Here is a 16,026-nt window from a genome sequence, read left to right on the forward strand (position 1 = left end):
ATTCAATTGAACTGAACTTTGCGTCACTTTGAAACTGGTCATTTATCCCTGGACGACGATAGAGCTTGATTGATCCTGTTATCCTAATTCTGTGTACATGTGTGATTATCATTGCTGAACTGTTGGCGTTTATTATCCTTTTCATTAGAGTACTGTGTTCCTTGTTTCTTTGATAAAACTTTCTTAGTTCTAGTAATCCAGACTCCAACTGAGTAATCCATTTCTTCTGGTTTGGCAACCCAGTTACGGGGTACGTAACAATAGCATTCGTTAATCTAACTGGATGGAGATGTTTATCACAATAAGATTTGAAACTAATCATTACCATGAAATCGACAGTATCTTCTACCCGAGTCCTTCTTCCCTTACCGGGCGTCCCTCCCCATCTGTCCCGACTCATTTTCCACTTATTTCTTGCCAAATCGATTCCATACTATCACTTAACTCCCCATATGCCGCATCTGACTTTCCCAACATTGGCACCCCTCAGTCACATTTTAGATTTTGCAAACCGCCAGCCAGCCCCTGCCACTGTCGCCCCAACACTCTGCAGGTGTCTCCCCTGCCCTCCCCCGCAATTACGCGTCCAAACTACAACCGAGACCGGTCGCCTTCTTGGACCCAGTTCCGATGGCCGGGCCTAGGTTTCCCCCGGATTTCCCCGCTCCACCACCTCAATGTACCGCTTCGGGCCAGGGGCCTTCCCATTCCCAGCTGCTTTAAAGCCGCTGCTGCAACTGGGCGAGGGAATGGGACAGCACATGTCTTCAGCTGTACACTGTCAATCAGGCCTAAGGGCGGAGCCTCGCAGCGCATGCGAGCGACTGTCGCCAAAGTGCGAAGCACCTCCGGACCGTCCCCCAATTCGCTTTATGAGGGTCTGAGAAACGGCTTTGGGGACTGCAGGTGGGACGGGCTCGCTTTAAACCTGGAATTAAACATATCTGAACTTCGATCGTTCTCTGCAAAGTGTTGCAGGTGTCCCTTTGCCTGTCTTCTCCACACAGTCACACAGACGCACTGAGGGAGACGGCAGGATTGCTGGGACCGTGCGGGAGTTGATATCTTACAGCAACAGCCCCGGTTTAACGTATTCGGAGTGACGGGGTGTGACTCCGAATGGCGCCCAGATACAGACTCGCTGAGGGAATGTTTGGGGAAATATTTTGAAACTAACCGTCGTCTCTTTTTCCTCGGAAACTCTCACGTTCTGAGCTCATTGCAGACTTGTTCCCTAGTCTCAAAGACCGATTTCAGCACCCTTTTTTTTTGGCTATTTTACACTTGAAGCAGGAAATGGTCTCCCCAACGGGGAACTGAACCCCTGTCTCCCACGTGACGGGCGGGGATACTAACCACTGAACTAACGAAGAATATACAAGGATATGGAATCTGTCACACAGATTTCAGAGTACAGAACTCACAGAGTCACCCTGACGTTTATTTGTTGAGTGTGGATCTGCCGCTTTTTACCCGTCCCCTCTCACTGTGTGACTGGAGGGTCTCAGGATTCTTTCGCGATTCAGTCACTTACTGTGTTCAAGGTCTGGCCGAAGGAAGGGATCCCATCAGCGTGTGGTTTGAAAGGACAATTATAATTAGGATTTGTTTTCCCATTTGCTGATGCGCGAGGCAGGATCCCATCAGTAGCCCTTCGACTCGTTCAGGAGTCTGCTTTAACCCAATCTGATTCCCGGAGTAGACTCAACGGGAACTCCGAATTGCTGGAGGATGGCGACATTAATGACCGGAATAGGACCTGCAGCAGAGTGAGGAATGATCCGGCAGGAAGCTGCTCCTTGACAGGTCGAGTCACATGGAAACATGGGAGACGCTTCACTACTCGAATCTCATACAACATCATGGAGCGATGGTGGTATAGACGATGTTTCTACACAGGCATATGAATATGTATGTGTGGAGCGATATGGAGAGAGGGACAAAGAGAACATCGCAGATGATCGAAAGCCAAGCAACACACACAAAATGCTGGAGGAACTCAGCAGGTCAGGCAGTATTTATGAACAGGAGTACAGTCAGCGTTTCTGGCTGAGTACCATCATCAGGACTGAAGAAAAAAAAGATGAGGAATCAGAGTTAGAAGGTGAGGGGAGGGGAGGAAGAAACACCAGGTGATAGGTGAAACCAGCGGGTGGAGGGGGGCAGGGGGTGAAGTAAAGATCTGGAAAGTTGACTAGTGAAGGAGGAGGTATTACCAGAAGTTCAAGAAATCGATGATCCTGCCATCAGGTTGGTGGCAACCTAGACGAATATAATGTGTTGCTTCTCCACCCTGAGTGCGGGCTCATCACGACAGTACAGGAGGCCATGGGCTGCCATGTGAGAAATAGAATGAGAAGTTGAATTAAAATGGGTGGCCACTGGGAGCCTTATGCCTTATGCCCCGAGGCCAGATTCGACGTAGTGGTAATAGAAGACACCGGGAGATCTCGCTTTTTCTGGTGGACGTAGTGCAGGTGCTCGGCGAAGCGGTCTCCCAATCTGTGACAGGTCCAACAGATATACAGCAGGCCACACCGAGAGAACTGGATACAGTAGATGACCCCGAAAGACTCACATCTCAGGTGTCTACTTACCTATAAGGACTGCTTGAGATCCAGAATGGTCGTGAGGGAGGATGTGTAGGGGCAGGTGTAGCACTTGTTTCACTTGCAAGGATAAGTGCCAGGCGAGAGATCAGCGGGGAGGGACGAACGCGCACGGGATTCACGTAGGGAGCGACCCCTGCAGAAAGCAGAAAGTAGAGGGGGTTGGGAAGATGTGTTTGGTGGTGGGACTCTGCCGGAGATGACGGAAGTTGAAGAAAATTGTGCGCTGGAGGCGGAGGCTGGGCGAGGTAGATGAGGAGAAGACGAACCCTCTCCCTGGTGGAGGACGCGAGGATGGAGTGGGGGGGGGGGAGGAAGACGTGAGCAAAATGGAAGAGATTCTGTTGACGGCAGCTTTGATGGTGCAGGAAGGGAAGCTCTTTTCTTTGAAAACAGATAATATCTCCTTTGTTCTTTAACGAAACGCCTCACCCTGAGAGAAGATGTGGCGGAGACGGAGGAATTGAGAGAAAGGGATGGCATTTTTACAAGCAATGGGGTGTGAAGAGGTATAGTCCAGGTAGCTGTGGGAGTCTCTGTGTTCAAAATAGATATCGGTAGACACGGTGTCTTCAGAGATAAAGACAGAGAGATCGAGAAAAGGGAGGGAGATGTCCGATATGGGCAGATAGACTTCTGGGCTGTGTGGATGTTGGAGGGAAAGCTAATGAAGTGGATGAGCTCCGCATGGTAGGCACGCTGTCTTCAGAGATAGGCTGGAAGATAGACTGTTCCACATAGCCGACAAACAGACAGGCATAGCTGGGACTCATGTTAGTGTCCATGGCTGCACCTTTTGTTTGAAGGAAAGGGAGGAATCGAAGGACAAAGTAGAGACAAGTTCCGCCAGACGGAGGTGCATGGTGGTATAGGAGATTTGGTTGGGACTGGTATCTAGACGGAAGCGGAGAGATTTGTGGCCTTCCTTGTCGGGGGTGGACGTCTATAGGGACTGGACATCCAGAGTGAAAATAATATGACCGGGGCCCTATGTGGCATGCAAAAAGATTAGACTTCAACTGAAAGATCGAGGGCTCAAAATTAAATTAAATCAAAACCACGGCATTAGACCCGGCAATTCCGTTAGTTCCAAGGGTGTAGCTCGAGGAAACATACACTTCATGGTCAAAGAGAAGTGGATCTTACGTACTCCTGATAAAAAGATATAATGCACCCCGGGTATTCTCTCTTCTCATTCCTCTATCCGGCTGAATGTGTCGGACAGCACGTACTACAGCTCAAGGATACCTTCAGCTCCTCTGTTATGTCTATTGAATGGTGCCCGAGTAGAACAAGATGGACACTTGCCCTCGCAATCTACGCCGTTGTGATGCTGCACCTAATTATTTACCCGCACGGTGCTTTCTCTCTCTCTCTGTTACACTTTATCCTGCATTCTGTGTTTGTTTTACATTGTTCTCTCTCAATACACTGTGTAATGATTTGATCGCTATGAACAGTGTGAAAGAGAAGCTTTTCGCTGTATCTCGGTACATGACAAAAAGATTAAATCCCACTGAACGTGATGGGGCAGTACAGGGAACGCCGGTCTCCGGACAGCGCAGCGTTTCCCGGTGGGCAATACAACGCGCAGCAAAAGCTGCTGGATCACCAGCGTCCCTGGGTGGGCTCGAACCACCAACCTTTCGGTTAACAGCCGAACGCGCTCACCGATTGCGCCACAGAGACAAGCCGGGGAAATCTGCCATTCCAACGTTAGAAGATGGTGACTGGCAATTGATAGTGTGACCCGGCTTTTCACAATCTGCATGAATGGTTTGCATCAGAGGTTAGCAGACAACGCGAAACAGAAAACGTTCGAACCACAAACTTGTCAGAATTAGAAGGGGAAATAACAATAGATTCCCAGTGCATCGCCAAAAACTTCGGCCACGAGTACACAGTCCTCAAAGAAGGACATTTTACATGGGACGTAATCACTGTGTCCCGGGACGGATGAGGACAGCACCGATTACCGGGGTCGGAGAAACAGGACTGTTCCTGAACTAAAAGCCGAAACAGCCAGAGATACTCCGCAGATTAGGAAGCGACTGTGGAGGGAGATACAGAGTTCACGTTTCAGGTCGATGACCTTTCACAGCTCCGAGCTCGCAGTCAGACGGAAGGAGTCTCACGGAGTTTCTGCAGCGTGGCCTGAGCTGGGTGAAGGCACCGATTCCACTCGCCCTCTCCTTTCTGACTCTTTGAACTGTAAACCTTAAATCGAGCGCAAGAACAGCCTTTGTTTAACTTTTAAAATGTGGCAGAGGCGGATGAAGTAAATATTTCTGGAAACATTGTTCTCTGTCACCGCGTGTTACGCTGAATAACTCTGAGATGCAGAGTCGCTGAGGGGAGATTTATCGAAGCTGAACACAAAGTTCCGCCCTCTCGGCAGACTCTCCCTTCCCGGGTTCACTGCAGATCGACTGTTTCACATCCCCAAACAACCGATCACTTCAACCCCAAACTCGGATTTAACCTCTTTAACCCTTTTCAATTCGAGTTACAATTACATTTAATATGGAAAGAGCAAAACCATTTCTCTGACGGGGAAATTGACCCCGTCTTCCCCGTGCAGATGGGGATACTAACCACTAAACTAACGAAAATTCCGTGCGAAAGAGCGATCTGACATTGAGATTTCCGAGGAGAGGATACTTCATTGAGTCACCCAATGTCTGTTCGTTGACTGTAGCACTGGCGCATTTCACAGACGCGCTTTTTACTGGGCGATGGGAGAGTCGTCGGAATCGTTTCCGATTCAGCGGATCATTGCATAAAGTTTCCATCCCGGCATGATTGTGTTTTGGGAAAGGGAACATTCGTCAATAGGATTTAACTGATACAAGAAAATATTTTTCCAAATTTCCACTTTGCCCACACTGGAAAGTCTGGCTCTATTTCTACTCCCTAAATACAGGTAGGCACTGATGTCCGCAGCATCAGTACTGAGGACTAAAAAGATATGGACAAGGGAGGTGCAGCGGCTCTTGTAGGAGAGCTTTAAATCTGTAGACAGGACTGTGTTCAGGGATTCATCTTCGAGTCCCAATGGGTTACGCCACAGCTGTCACTGACTTCATTAAAACCTGTGTGGATGAGTGTGCGCCTACGAAATCATATTGTACACACCAGAACCAAAAGCGTCAGATAAACCAGAAATGCCCATCTCCGATCGTTGCACACATGTAATTTAAAATCTTTCTTCATTTTTCCTTCTATTATTCAACTGAAAGCGGTGGATTCCCAAGTATCTGGACATAATATGACAGGTCGCGGTGTTAAAACGCACTGATAAGTGATGAATACAGCAGAAGATAGTTTCGATCTATCGACCTGGAGGTTATGGGTTCCGCGGATCCGCTGAGACACTGTGCTTCACAGAGTAACTGGAATCGCTGTGCAATGAATGTTGCGCAATGTTATTTGAGTTTCCCCACGGATACAACAAGGGCCCGTTCTTAACTCTCCCACATGTTACAGGCTTATCCCGTACTTCAATGAGGGAAATGAAGGCTGAGCGTAGAGTAAGTTCTTCATCTGTTTTCCGCCCATTTATAAAACATTCTGTGGAGATGCCGGGGATTGAACCCGGGACTTCATACATGCGAAGCATGCGCTCTCCCACTGAGCCACATCCCCGATGTCGAATTTATGATGAAATCTTCAATCTGATCCCATAGATCATAAGGTACAGGAGCAGAATTAGGTTATGTGGCTCATCGAGTCTGCATCACCATCTGATCATGGGGGTTGATCTATGTTTCCCCTCTTCAGTCCCAGTTCCTCGCCTTCTCTCATAGGCTTTGTTGCCTTGTCCAGCCAAGAGAATATCTCGCTCTGCTTTCAATACCCCCAACGACCTCGCATCCGCCGATGCTTGCGTCTGCATCTGCTTGAAATAGACGCCTCTCTCTCTTGAGACTGCGACCTCTTATCCTTAACTTCACCACAGTAGGGAATATCTTTTCCCACACCTACTCTGTCCAGGCCTTTCAACATTCGAAAGGTTTCAATAAGATCCCACCTAATCTTTCTAAATACCATTGAGTACAGACCCAGAGCTATCAAATGTTCCTCATATGATAACCCTTTCATTTCCGTGGTCATTCTTGTGAACCTGCTCTCCATCATCTCCAATGCCAGCACATCTTTTCTGAGGTGAGCAGCCCAAGACTTTTCAAAATACTTTTCCTTAAAGAAACCATACTTACTTTGTCTAATCTTGTCCTGTGTCACCAAGTACTCCATAACCTCACCCTTAATAGTAAATCTGAGTAGCAAATCGCAAAGGCTGGACGTTGAAAGATATAAAAGAAAAGATGGAGTGGGTGATTCTGCCTTTCGAGTCTGCTCGGCCATTCATTGCAGTGGACAGGATTCGAATCTTCCCGAAGACAACCCAATGGATTTCCAGTTCAATACCTGAACCACTCGGCTAGGATTACCATGTTCTCCCCATGCGACAGAGGGACTCAATTATAGCGGCACAGGGTTTCTTCACATCGCGACCACAAACCCCAAGATCGCCAGGTGGGCCTCAGCGTCAGAGACAATGGTGCGTGCCGCTTCCCCGCTGTCCTGGAGAAGGCGGAGTGGGGCTTGCTTCCTGAGCTACTGATCTACGTAAGGTGAGGGGGCTCTCAATGACGGAGCTCCAGGACGCTAGCCCGGCGCCCTGGCACTGATCGATATGGAAAGTCTGCAGGTAGCAGGACCGGCGCCCGGACTTATTTCATTCTTGTCCTTCTTTCTGATCCATCTGACAACCTGACTCGGCCGCTTCCGAGGGCCGTCACCAGATAACAATTTTGGTGTGGAATAGACTCACATCCAGTGGAAAACGAGTGAGGACGGCGGGTTCTGTGCTCCCAGCATTCCAAAATCTGATAAAAGCCAGATATAAGCAATTAATAGTGGGCAATAGGAACTCGGAGAGCACGTTCAAAGTCCAAAGTAGTATCATTATCTAATTACGTATATGTCAACATCGACTACTCTGGCATTCATGTACTTGCTGGCTTTCAGAGTAGATCTGAACAACACAACAGCATCAATGAACAAAAAGCTACACATTAAAAACTATTAATTAATGGCCTTAAAGTTCTCCGCTTCCATCTGGATACCAGACCCAACCAGCTCTCCTCTGCCACTACGCACCTCCGTCTGGAGGAACGTCCCCACTCAATAATTTCTCCTTCGACTCCTCCCATTTCCTTCAAACAAAAGGTGTAGCCATAAACACTGGCAGGGGTCGCAGATATGCCTGTCTGTTTGTCGGCTTCCAGGAGCAGTCTATCTTCCAGCCTACGTTGGTATCGCTCCATAATTTTCCTCCGCTACATAACCGACAGCAGTGCTGCTGTTTTCTGCACCCATGCGGAGCTCATCCACTTCATCAGTTTTGCCTCCAACTTCCACCCTGCACAACAATTTACCTGGCCCTTATGCGACACCTCCCTCCTTTTTTTTTTATCTCTTTGTCTCTATCTCTGAAGGCAGCTTGTCTACTGATACATCTATTTTGAACACAGAGACTCTCACAGCTATCTGGGCTATACCGCTTCCCACCCCGTTACTTGTGAAATGCCATCCTCTTCTCTCAATTCCCCCGTCTCCACCGCGTCTGCTCTTAGGATAAGACGTTTCATTCAAGAACAAAGGAGATAACGTGTTTTTGTTTTCAAAGAAAAGGTCCTCCCTTCCTCCACCACCAAAGCTGCCCTCAACGGAATATCTTCCGTTTTGTTCACGTCTGCCCTCATCTCATCCTCGCGCCCTCTACCAGGGCGAGGGTTCGTCCTGTCCTCACCTACCTCCCCCCAGCCTCTGCCTCCAGCACACAATTCTATGTAACTTTCGCCATCTCCGGCGGGATCCCACCACCAATCACATCTTTCCCTCCCCCCTCTACGTCCTACTTTCTGCAGGAATCGCTCCCTATCTGAATCCCATGTGCGTTCATCCCTCCCACTGGCACTTAACCTTGCAAGTGAAGCAAGTGCTACACCTGCCCCTACACCTCCTGCCTCACTACCATTCAGAGTCCCAAACAATCCTTTCAGGTAAGGCGACACTTCACCTCTGAGTATTTCAAGGTCATCTACTGCATTGAGTGCTCCCGGTGTGGCCTCCTATATATCGGTGACACCTGACACAGATTGGGAGACTACTTCACCGAGAACATACACTCCGTCCAACAGGGTAAGTGACATGCCCCTCTGGCCGTCATTTTAATTTCACTTCCCATTCCAATTCCGACATGGCAGCCCATGGCCTCCTGGATTGTCGCCATGAAGCTACACTGAGGGTAGAGGAGCAACACATTATATTCGTCTGGGTAGCCTCCAACCTGATCGCATGAGTATAGATTTCTCCAACTTCTGGTTATGGCACCTCCTTCACCAAGCCCCGGTCTCGTTTCCCTCACTGACCTTATCTCCTTACCTGCCAATTACCTCCCCCTTTCATTCTTCCATGGCCTGCTGTCATCTCGTATTAGATTCCCTGTTCTCCTGCCCAGGATCTCTTTCACAAATCAAGGTTTCAAGTCGTTAATTCACCAGCCCCTCCCCCGGCGGTTTCACCCATCACCTTGTGTTTATTTCTCCCGTCCCCTCACCGTCTGAGTTTAATTACTCGTCGATTGTTTCTCCAGTCCGGATGAAGGGACTCGATCCGAATCGCCGACTGTATTTTTCCCAAGATGCTGCCTGGCCTGCTGAGTTCCCCCAACATTTTCTGTGTTGCTTGGATTTCCATCACCTGTAGATTTTCTCCTTGTGCCTCTATCGATGTCGCTCCACACGAACATATTCATGAGCCTATCTAAAAACATCGTACACCCTTCCGTCTCTGAATCTGGCAGCCCGTTCCAAGCACCCACGCCACTCTGTCTAAAAACGTGAGCCACACATCTTCATTAAACTCTCTCCCACTCCGACCTTAAATTCATTCCCGGTAGAATTTCAAATCTATACCCTGGGAATCTAATTCTGACTATCTGCCCAATCTATGTATCTCATAATTTTCTACTTCTTAATTCGGTCAAGTTTCCTCTTAGGCGCTGACATTTCAGTGAAGACAAACAAGCTCAATCATTTTAATCAGGCAGCATCGGGGAAACGCTTTGCAAATCCTGCCAATCCTTCCTGTGAAATGCCATTCTTGTAGAATCTGGAATAGAATCAAGACAGGATTGAACGGGAAACTCTTGAGGGACGTTAATTCCATCTCTGATCCACGACACAGTGAATGATAATTAATGAAGCCACCTTACACTCACAACATGAATTAGCGTGAGTCGATCACTTGGCCCTTGGAGTTCTGCGTAGATCGTGTCAATGTAAGAAGTTTATTTGTTCTGTAGTCTAAAATGGTACAGCGTGCCATGGCTGGAAATCGAAGCCGGGTCAAGTGCTTGGAAGGCAGCTCTGCTCACCAGTAACAACCATCGCTCAATGACGTTGCAAAAGATTGGAGGAGTGAGGCGTCTCCCATAGTTGCGTGTGACTCGATCAGTCCCCAGGCAGCTTTCTGTCGGATCATTTCTGCTGCAGATCCTATTCCGGTAAATTAGTGTCGCCATCTCCCAACAGACCGGAGTTATACAATCCACGGCGAGCATACTCCAGGAGTCAGACTGCGTTAGAATCGATCCCTGAACGAGCCGAAGAGCTAATAATGGGGTCCTGCCTCGCGCAACACCAAATGGACAAAGAAATCCTGTTTATAATTGTCCTTTCAAACCTCTAAGGATGTCGGATCGATCAGGAAGATGGAGGGGAGTGAACCAGTCCGAATATTGACACAGCCATCGGGCAGACTCCCCCATCGCCGTCACTGCTTGGACGTGTGGTCAGAATTCTGCAGCCCCGTCACTGAGAGCCCAGTGGGAGATCTTTCATCCCACGTAGAGCAGCGACCGAGGAAGGCGGCCCAGCACGTCCTTCTCCATGACAGCCGGGAGACGGCAAACACCGTTGTCCCTGCTGCTAAGACCCACATGGGGATCTGGGGGCGAGGGGAGGGGGTGTTGTGTTCACAGAGTGAAGAAACCTGTCCCGCTCTATTTCAATTTCCCTTCGCCCAAATGCCCGCATTGAATTCAGCTGAACGTGAATATTGTTTCACCTTCCACAGATGCTAATGGTTCTGCTGCCTATTTGCAGCAGTTTTCGCTTTTAGTTCAAAGGCAAGTCTGTTTCTTTGAAACTGGGATCACGACTGCCCCTGTCGCGTGTGGAGAACGCTGTAGTTGTGGCCAAGAGGTTATGACGATAGACGATAAATCCATTGTTTTCCCCATGCAGGTTCGAATCCTGTAGACGACGTGTCTCCAGCTTTTTATCTTTATATTCTCTGTGACTCCATGATCCATTTCACGAATGCGGGTTTTTTAAAAAAATCGCTCCAAAAACCAGTCTCTGGTCTCCGCTTCTAAACCCGGGGAGAACCGATTTACTGTATTCCATTTCCCTTCGGGATTTCTCTGTAGCACAAAGGGTGAACATAGAACAGAGAACAGAGAAGTCTACACCACATTATAAGTTCTTCGGCCCACAACGATGTGCCGACCATGTAACCTACTCTAGGAACTACCTAGAATATCCCTTGCGCATCGCCGTCTATATCTCTCAGCTTCATGTGCCTATCTAAGAGGCTTTTAAAAGCCCCTATTGTAACCGCTTTCACCACCGCCACCGGCAGTGCACTCCACGCACCCACCACTCTCTGTGTGAAACACTTACCCCTGACATCCCCTCGGTACCTATTTGCATGCACCATATAATTATGTCCCTTCGTGTTAGTGATTTCAGCCATGGGAAACAGCCTCTCGCTATCCACATGATCAATGACCCCCTTCATGTTATACACCTCTATGAGGCCAGCTCTCACCATCCGTCGCTCCAAGTTCACTCAACCTATTCTCATAAGGGACCCCCTCCAATGCAGGCAACACCCTTGTAAATCTCCTCTGCCCTCTCTCTAGAGTTACAAAATACTCATGGACTAAGATGTTAACTGTCCTGTGCTGTCACCAGTGGGATCATCCGTTGATCTGCCACCTGTCTTCAGGAGTTTCGGCCCGCTTATGATCAAGACTCCCTCGAGGTGGTGGGCCAGCAGTGCTAAAGCACCACCTCCAACTGGTGAGCTTAAAAACTTGGCATCTGCCTCTATCAGAGTTGCTGGCCACTTTCATCCAACAGATAGTCTGCTCTTCAGGTGTCTATGCAACTACTGAACGGTTTGCAAGATATGTATACACAGTCTGACTATCTGCCCCTCTGAACATACTTGGTCCACACCCATGCTGATCCTTTCTCTGCTGCCTCAGCTACAGCCCTGCTAGTTGACTTGATCTCTCTTCTAGTGAAGCCAAGGTCACGCAGCCACTTCTGGAGAGTGAACGCAATAAACCCTCGGCAGCCTACTTCGAATGGATAGCATGAGACCTTCCACCCTCTGTCTCGGCACTCTGATCTTAACTCTGCATATTTGGCTAACTTGCGCTCATGGGCTTCATCGATGTTGTCTTCCCGGGGGACTGTGAATTCACCAATAACCGATTCTCTACTGCTGTCAGACCATACAATTATATCTGGACGCAATGTTGTGAAAGCTATTTGCTCCGGGAAACTGCCTTTCCCGTCCAGGCCAGCCTTGACACACCAATCATTGGCTGAAGAAAATATGCTTGATCGTGAGCCTATGCCGTACACCCTTGAATTGGACGCTTCTTTCACAAATGATATGCGATGTTCTGTGCAGCATGGGGCATGAGATAAGTTGTGCTGCAGTACTCTCCGCTCAACCGCTTCTGTTACAACTTTGAAAACGTTGTTATGTCTCCACGTGGACATGCCGCTGGAAAGATTGACTCTGCATGCAATCAGGATATGTTGAAGTGTTCCCTTCTCGCCACAAGCAGCACACCTGTCTGTCTTACCTTCATACCAGGTGCTGAGGTTGGCAGGTGTTGGGAGCAGATCGTACGCTGCTCTGCATAGAAAAGAGATGCGGAGTGGTTCCATCTACCACAAAATATTCCAAGATAGATGTCGTTGTTCAACACTTTCCCAGCGGGTCCAAGCCCCTTGTTTGGCCAGACCAGCCGTTTTAGTTAACCTCTTCTCCTCTTCTACCTCTCGTATTTCTTGTGTTACAAGCTCACGGCGCTCTTTACGTGTAGAAGATGACCACCAATTGTGGGGTGTCCATCCAAGTCCCTGGCGGCCTAGCTGGATAGTCCCAACCATCTCCTTGTGCTTCAACCTGGACTCTGCCTCATCAACTGCTACACAGGCTGACCACTCCCTGCCTGATCTCACGTCCGGCTGGGTGTCCTTGATGACAGGGTCTTTTGACTCTCGAAGCATCAAGAATGATCTCACCTTGGCTACCTTGACTTCCTCAACAAGGGATTGCACTGGGATGGTGAGCTTTGTCTGGCTACTGTGGATTGCAACATTTGTGAGGCTGCTCGGTACTCCAAGCCAGTCCTTCACATACTTGTTGATCTTCCGTTCCATTGCCTCAACGTGGGACATTGCCACTTCATAGACAGTTAGTGGCCACATTATCCGTGGCATCAGTCCATACTGCAAGCACCACAACTTCAACTTGCCAGGCAAGCCACACTTGTCAACAGACATCAGACCTCTGCTGATCTGTTCTGCTGTCTCTTGAACACTCTTGGTGTCTCTCAGCTCCTCTGTGTACCATCGCCCGAGGCTATTAACTGGTTGGTCCTGAATGGATGGAATCTCCTCTCCACAAAGCGTGAAATGAAAGTCAACCAGCTTTCCTCTCCTAAGAACAAGGCTCCTTGACTTCTTGGTCTTGAACTTCATTCTTCCCCAATCCATTAGCTTCTCGAGTCTAGATAGTACATTTTCCACTGCCTCCGTGCTGGGACCCAAAAGTGTAAGATCATCCATGAACGCTCGTATTGGTGGTAACTCCTCTCCGCCACCAAGTGCGACACCTGGTCCCACTGATTCTACAGCCCTCACAATAACCTCCATGGGTAACACGAAAAGGATGGGTGAAATTGCACATCCCATTGGGATTCCAACATCCAAGCTCTGCCACCTAGTTGTAAACTGCTGAGTGGAAAACCTCATCCGGAAATCGTTGTAGTACTGCATAACAAAGTTCCTCACTTAAGCAGGAATCCATAGGAATTCCATCGCAAACCCAATCAAGACATGGGTCACAGAACCATATGCATTTGCCAGATCAAGCCAAACTACAGCCAGATTTCTTCTCAGCCTTTTTGACTCCTGGATGATTTGCCATATCATACTAAAATGTTCAAGGCATCCTGAGAAGACCTGGTATTCCTGCCTTCTGCTCAGATGTATTTACTAATCCATCCTCTATCACAAATGAAGATAGTCTTTCTGCCAGAATGCCACACGTAATCTTCCCTTCTACATTCAGGAGTGAAATTGGTCGGAACTGATTCAATACAGAATTCTCTTCCTTCGGGATGTATACTCCTTCAGCCTCACTCCATGACAAAGGAACAACACCTTGTCTCCACACCACCTTTAACAATCTCCACAAGCATTTCCTCAGCTGTTCACACTTCTTGAACACCTTATAAGGCACTCCATTAGGTCCTGGCACTGAACCTGACCTTGCCTTTCTCATGAACCGTTCGACTTCTGCCATTTTGGGTTCTGACAGATCGAACTTCACTCGTGGCTCGGTAGGCGTAACAAGCCCTGAAATGTCAAACAAAGGAGCCTCCTGCTGTTCGTTAGAGTAAGTGTTTGCCAGGTGATCCTCAAGTTCTTGTTGACAGATGTTAAGCTGTCCGCTCTTACTTTGTTCAAACAGTTTCTTCGTGAACTCGTGAGGGTTCTCAAAAAACGACTTTCTTGCCTTCTCTCTCTTCTTTCTCTTTTTACCTTTTGACTCTGCACGACGGAGTGATGCTGACTTCATTCGAAAATGCTCTCGGAGATCAGCAAGCCCTGGCTTGTCACCCTCACTTGCTACCTTCCACCTCTGTCTCAACGATCTAAACTCTCTCCTGAACCTACTAATCTCCTTCTGGCGCCTGCTTGGTTGCTGAGTAGGCTTTGTTTTCTTCAACTCAACCAAACCAAACCTGTACTTTCCAACATCGTAAATCATATCGCCCATCAATTCTAACTTTCTCTTTGATGTTCCCCTGAGAGTATTCTCCAACATCATACTGATATCCTCATCAAATACACGCCAAGCCTTCTCATCTGCCATTGCTGGCCACTTGATCTTCCTCATCTTCTCTACCTCCTCCCCACCGCCATCATGCAAAGAATCTACCTGGGTTCTCTGGTCTGAAACGTGACCTGTGTTATCGCTCGTCTGACCTGGCGTATGATGACTCTGTCCAGAGCGAATCGCCGTGGCTTGTGATTCAGTGGTTGAAAAGACCACATCATCTGTGCTTGGTGAAGAAATCTCATCTTTATCCACTGGGATGGAATAGCACTTCAACTTTGCTTGGTGGACTCGTAAACCTTTGATGCTGGAAAACGCTCTCCCACGCCAACACACTGGACACTCAGAGCCTCTTATCCTAGCTCTTGGTCGTAGTCGTTCCCTGTAATTAACTGTATCCGTCCGATTGGGTCCATCATTCTTTCACCCTCTCGGAGGACCCCGAGGGTATGTACCTCCATGTAAACTAGAAAATTCAAGAGGTAGGTGCTCTTCTGAGCGGAGCCGGACTGCTAAAGTTAGGGACGTGACTGGATGCAGACTAGGAGCTGGGACAAGAACACAGAATTGGGCTAGGAATTGACTAGGATAGCGGAACCAGGACACGGAACTTCGAACTAGGAGCCTGGGCATGGACTCCGAGCCAGAGCCTGGACAAGGACCCCGGAACTAGGCGAGGGCATGACGTAGCTACAGGACTGTACATGACTTGGGTTTCTTCGAGGCTTGGGTATGGACTCCGAGACAGAGACTGGGCAAGGACCCAGAACCTGGGACTTGACTCGGGTTCGTACTCCGGAACTAGGCGAGGACAGGACAAGGCTACAGGACAAGTACTAGCAACAGGACTGGACGTGACACTCCTTGTCAGGACAAGGGAACCCCAGCGCGGGACGAGGGAACCCCAGCACCGGGCTGGCAAGGTACTCCTGGGCTGGGCGAGACTCATGGACAAGGCGAAAACACAAAGCCCAGGCTTGGACAGGACAAGGTTCTTGAACGTGGCTAGAACTGCACGAGACCCCGAAGCCTTGAGTTGGTCGAGGAAGAGACAGCAACGCAAAACCTTGGTCGAGGGAGAGACAGGAACATGGACCACAGAACCGGGTCCCCTATTTCGAAACAGGACGTCGGGCCGGTGCTCATATACAGAGCACAGAATATGACAAGACGGTTCCCAGCACAAGGCAGTAGC

The 16,026-nt window shown here is 48.7% G+C and overlaps 1 protein-coding gene and 2 non-coding genes across 3 annotated transcripts in view; 1 reads left to right on the forward strand and 2 right to left on the reverse strand.

Moving 5' to 3' along the window:
• LOC140189114 (uncharacterized) overlaps positions 1 to 16,026 on the forward strand; it is a 1,124,305-nt gene that overhangs the window by 323,501 nt on the left and 784,778 nt on the right. The window lies entirely within an intron of this gene.
• On the reverse strand, positions 4,225 to 4,298 carry trnan-guu (transfer RNA asparagine (anticodon GUU)). Its single transcript has one exon. It is a non-coding gene; the product is annotated as a tRNA-Asn (tRNA).
• On the reverse strand, positions 6,183 to 6,254 carry trnaa-cgc (transfer RNA alanine (anticodon CGC)). The gene has a single exon. It is a non-coding gene; the product is annotated as a tRNA-Ala (tRNA).

Source organism: Mobula birostris, chromosome 28, assembly GCF_030028105.1.
Source record: "Mobula birostris isolate sMobBir1 chromosome 28, sMobBir1.hap1, whole genome shotgun sequence".
Classification (NCBI taxonomy): domain Eukaryota; kingdom Metazoa; phylum Chordata; class Chondrichthyes; order Myliobatiformes; family Myliobatidae; genus Mobula; species Mobula birostris.